This window comes from Candoia aspera, chromosome 1 (genome assembly GCF_035149785.1).
Source record: "Candoia aspera isolate rCanAsp1 chromosome 1, rCanAsp1.hap2, whole genome shotgun sequence".
Classification (NCBI taxonomy): domain Eukaryota; kingdom Metazoa; phylum Chordata; class Lepidosauria; order Squamata; family Boidae; genus Candoia; species Candoia aspera.
In genome coordinates, this window is record NC_086153.1 from 280,159,137 (window position 1) to 280,165,136 (window position 6,000).

The following is a 6,000-nucleotide window of genomic DNA, read 5'->3' on the forward strand; positions in this document are numbered from 1 at the left end:
CCTTGGCTTCTCACCTCCTCTCTAGCATCTGTAGTTGCAGCCGTCGCTACTGCTGCTGGACTATTTCCAGCGGATGGTTCTGGTTCCCCCTCCGAAGACATCTTTTGCCATTACAGACCTCGCAGCCCAGCTCCGGTGTTCAATCGAAGCCAAACGATGGGAAAGTTCCTCCGTTCCGCCCCAGAGCAGCCGATTCGGTCCCTCTGAGGCGGGGGACGGGCGGGGAGACAGCGGAGGGGGGGATCCCCTGGACTCTGCCTTTGGACTGCGGCTTCCCCTCCAGCTGGTCCCGAAATCCCCTGCGCAGACCAAACGGGAGATCCGGTCCAGGTTTTGCGAGCAGAGCGCCTTCGCTGCCAGCCAGCCCGCCCGCCCGGCTCCCGAGCCAGGTGCGTCCTTAGGGGTAGGGGGCTCCGGCTGCTGCGCTCACCGCCTGCCTTTCAGGTCGGGATATACTGCGACTGCTCCTTAACTTTAGCGGATCAGAAGGAAAGACGCTGGAGACGCCTCTGAGAGACGCTGAAGAGGCGGCAGAGCCAACCGAAGGTCCCTCTCGCTGGGCACGGTGCCGGCTGCCTCCCCGCCCGCTCTCTGTCCAGAAATCCTCTGCAGCCCCCAACTCTGCAGTGGAACTAGTTGGCTGCCAACTTCGGGTCTCTCTCTATTTTTTTCACTTGGCATTCCGGGCTGCCAGTCTGAAAAAAGGGAGGGGAAACCAAGATCTCTACCTGAGGGCATTCCCCGGGAAAAGCCCTCTGCAGCTTCTGCTACATACCTCTGGGGGATACAGGTTCCTTCCTTCCTGAACTCGGCCCAGTGATAAGCTTAGGACTGGCACAGAAAGCTGATTAGTCTTCTCTGGGACCAGGTCGTGACGAAAGCCTACCGGGGTAACACATGTCCCAGAAATCCTAGAGACTTTTCTATTCTATCCTGGCAGATGAACCAGTCTTGGTATCCCATGGGTCTGACTCTGACCTGTTCCTCATCTCCTCTTGGTGATAGCCAAGTTCTGGCTGTTTGGTCTTGGGAAAATAGAATCATAGGGAGGGATCCTTGGAAGGCATCTTAGAGGTCTTCTGACCAACTCCCTACCCAAGGCAGGAAGCCTCATAATGGCTGTCTAACCTTTACTTGAAAACCTCTAGTGATGGAGGACCCATGACCTCAGGAAGAGGTATTAAATACATTAAATGTATAACCTCAGGATCCTAAACATCAGTTAGCAACTGGCCATTAACTGGCCCATTATCTTACATAAATACAAAGGTTATTCAGGACCTCCTAGAACATAACAACATCCTGAGGTTTATCCTTTCTGCTAATTTATATGATTCAGTAACCAGTAGGATCATAAGACATCATCCTCTGTTTCTATTTGCCATATAGATGGAAGTGTATTATGTAAAAAATAGCACTGAATTGTCAGTGGCATTAATGGATTGATTCCAAATGACAGTGGGACTTTTGTAATACAGTAGAAGGATTGGCAGAAATAATTGGCAGATAAGTTTGGCAGACTGGCAGACAATATAAAGCTGAAAGTGCTTACGAAAACCCAAGATCTGGAATGGGGATCATCAGAAAGTGCAAGAGGAAGCTGAATAGGAGAGGAGCAAGCAATGGTGAGAAAACCAGGAGATTCAGGAAGAATGGGTTGGGCTAATAAAGAATCCCCCATATGATCTATGGGTACTCCTGACATATCTTTTTCTTGTTGGAGAGCTCAAAAGAGTCTTGAGGATGGAGTAAGAATAACTCATGTCAGACCATTTTTGTCTTTTCTTTTTTAATAGAGATGGCAGTCAGATCATGGAGATGCTTGGACATTTGTCTTGATTTCATGAAACTGTCTATGATTTTCTTGGTGACAAGATGGTAAAATGTAGGCTGGGGAGTACTAAGATAGATCCACAGCTGGTTGAGCTGCCATACTGAATAAGTGCTCATTAATGGAATCCAAATTGCAAATTAATGGAGGATGCAAATTGCAAATGGCTCTTTCAGAGATAGTATGATATCAGTGCCAAATCTATCCTTAAGACATAAAGCCAGTTTATGAGAAAAACTAGATACATCTGAGTTTTAGTAAAAAGATATTCTGGTCGAATTTCAGTCAACACACACTAAAATACAACGAACCTCCTTCAATAGCTAAATTCAGGCTGTTCTACATTAGCATTGTTACCATTGTCTCAGGCAAACATGTGCAACATATACAGTATACACAGTATATACAGTATATACATATACATATACATATATAGTCCTTCTTGATTTGAAATCCTTGAAGTACACAAAGATTTTTGGTATCACAGCAACTTAGTGAATGATGAACTGGGGCATCATAAGATGTTTTTAGATTTAGAGGAATGCCTCAAGGCACCAGTTCTTTTTCTTGAATGAAATGTCATGGCCAAAGTTTGGTGCAGAATATATCCTATCATGCTTCTTGACAGAGACATAAAAGGATTCTTAATATTAAATGTATTTTTCTGCAAAAGCATTCCAAAGGGAATGAACATAATGAGGAAAGAAAACACAATGCCTCCTTTAAAAGTTAAAAGAACAAATAAGTGTTTGTTTCAGAAGTAGCTCCTATTTTGCAATTATGATTGGTTTCAGCATCCCAAGGGTAGAAAGCAGTCTAAAAATGGGATCTCTTATCAGTGGTACTTGCTGCCTAGGAGAGCCATCTTTTCTCCAGAAGTCTTTCTTCCTATTCTAATACACATTAATTATATATTCCATGCTAAATGTTTGATAGATGCTTTATGTACAGACATATACTCAAATGCCCTCTGCTAATTTTATCTCTTAATAGCTGAACATCAGAGCTAGGCAATTTTTCACATGGGCAGCAAATGAGGATGTGGGATTAATTTTACTGATGCTTTCAGAGCATTACATAGCTGGTGCTGTTATCTTCCCCAGCTACTTCAAGACCACAACTGACAATTTAAAGGGAAAGGAAGAAATAATTAAAATAGTAATTGCAACACTTCCTGAATGAACTTCCTGACATTTTTCATTTCAGTTCATAGATCAAAGAGTGAAGATTTAGTATTAAGCCTTCAAACTACTTTAATCTTGCCTGTTTTTAATCATGCATACTAAAAACTTGAGATACTAACATGAGCCTGCTCCACATATTACCATAATTCTGAAACCATGTGTATTCTGCCTTCTTAGCAGTGGTGTTGATGATGGAGTTCCAGGGAGGGAAGGAGGGAAGGAGAGATTCCAATCCTTAACTTAGTCTAGAGTATTTACATAAGTTCCCAATTTGATTAGTACATCAAGTTTGGAGCTGCTCTGCACAGGTGTAATGATACTGATCAGGAAGCGCTCTAGGCTGTGGCTGTGCAACCAGCATTTGGTTTCCTTTCAATGAGGTCACTGGATGCTTAGGGCAGTTTTTGAGATATATGGTTTATTTACATATACCCATATAGTATGGGTATGAATACCCAGATATCTAGATAGAGATACATAGACACACACACACATGCTGGAGACTCACAGCTACATAGAAGTGTAGTTACTAAGAACATAGGATTCTCCTGCTCAGCTTTTCATATACCTTGTTGAATTTCATTCCCAGCTTTGTCCTTTCTTACACAACATAAATAAGACCACCTTTGGCACAGAGGTGATAAAAAATGGGAAAGAGGAATACTAATTCCCAAAAAGGCCTCTCATTCCTGAGAAACCTATTCATTGTCAGAAATCTCCTAACAAAGGAAAAAGATTGGAGCAAAATTTCACCTGGCCAATCCTGCCACGTTTAGTGGTTTACTTACTCCAGGACCCTTTTTAATATTTCAGATTCCAATATTACAATCATGGAATCACTCATTTCGGGTCAGTGACCTCCAGTTCAACCCTCCTCCCATTACAGTGCCATTCTCTAGTACATTGTCAACACAATACTTCTTCTGTGAGCCTGACAATACAGAGAAGGAGAAGGAGAAGCTAGTTAGAAAAGGTGGAAAAGAATAAAGCTCAATGGGAAATCTTTACAGAATTCACTCAACAGGTGAAACATTATATCTCCAAAATAGTTGATCTAATTAAAGAGTTCAGCTAATTAAAATAGTTAAGTTTAAAAACTATTAAGGTCAACTCAGAGCTCCAAATGACTGCTGTATGTCTTCTCTCTGTGAACCCCCCAACCACTTCAAATTTTGATTAACCTAGTAACTAATCACAATGTCAGCAAAAACTAGAGAAGATATTCATGGCTGCTCCCTCAGTCTGGGAAACCAAAAAGACATCTGGATTCAGAACATGCCAAAATTGCATATCTGCTCTTTTGAGTGAAAGTGAATTCATTCAGTCCTGCTTCCCTTGAGTTGGGAACAGCTCTCCCCATCACAATGAACCCCTCTATCTTATCTGAACTTAGCTTTCATTTATTATCCCTAGCCAAACTCATTACTGATTGCAGGCAAGCATTCAGGGAACCACATTGTTATCTGAAGCTGTTGCCCAGAAATACATTTAGGTGTCATCAGCATATTAACAGCACACTGCTCCAAATCTCCTGTAATTGCAGACAAAATGCAGTCCTGAGGAATATCATATCATATTGTATCATATTGTATTGTATCGTATCATCATATCGTATCGTATCGTATCGTATCATAATCATCTATTTTGAAGAGCAGTTATTTCCAAGTGACACCATCTGATATTTACCTGAACTGTAGGAATAGATCCAGAAGAATTTGAAACATTGTAAAAATACTCTCATCCATGTTGTCTTCTTGACATTAATAAAGATATGATTTGATATTGCCCTATTCTAGGATAGGATGGGGTGTTTTTTGATCTCCTAATCTAGTGTACAGTGTACAGTGGGACGTGGTGGCACTGCGGGTTAAACCGCTGAGCTGCCGATCGGAAGGTCGGCGGTTCGAATCCGCGTGACGGGGTGAGCTCCCATTGCTAGTCCCAGCTCCTGCCAACCTAGCAGTTCGAAAACATGCCAATGTGAGTAGGTTAATAGGTACCGCTTTGGTGGCATTCTGTTTAGTCATGACCACGTGGCCACAGAAGTGTCTACGGACAAATGCCAGCTCTTTGGCTTTGAAACGGAGATGAGCACCACCCCCTGGAGTCGGACACAACTGGACTTAATGTCAAGAGAAACCTTTACCTTTACCTTAATCTAGTGTACAGGGCTGGTACTTCCTAGGGGTCATCCAGCCAAGTATTAACCAGGTCTGACTTTGCTTAGCTTCTTTGGACTTCAGCAAAAGTCAACTCATCCTCCCACCAATATTAAAAGCTAGAATTCAAGAAAGCCAACAGCTCCAGACAAAAATAAACCACTGAGCTGAACGCAACAATCTCAACCCCGTAGCTGAGTTTGAAATAGATCAAGATAATCTGCTTCCTCCAGGACTGTCCACGACTGAGAAACCAACACCCCCTTGATCAACTTTCCCAATTTTGGATGATTAAAGACTGGCCTATAATTGCCCCTTTCTGAGGGGTATTAATGCAGGGTTATTAAGAAGTATTGTAATAAGGCCCCTTTTAAACAAGAACAAGAATTTAGGTTGACCAAGACACATTTAATAATCTCCTGATGATAAATTGCTGTACAAGCCAAGTTTGGGAACGATCAAGAGGAGAAGCGATGGCCCATACTGTTCCCAACAGCCACGCCACATCCTCAAATTGCACATCTTCAAAATGGAACTGTCTCACCATACAAGAAGATTTAGCAGGCACCACCTAATTTACACTCTATCCAGCCTAATCTAGAACTATCCAGACAGCTGCTACTTTTTTTAAACTTAAAAATATTCAGTCTCTCTCTGTTTGCTTTTAGTGCCATATTTGGGCATCATATTTTCATCATCCACCCCTCTTAAAACAGAAACAATTTACAGTTGCTCAAATTTCCACATTAAAGACAAACATGCTTGCAGTGGATTGCTGAGGCCTATAGGACAGAAAGCCCTGGTCCTGTCTCCTGCTTTGGGGTAA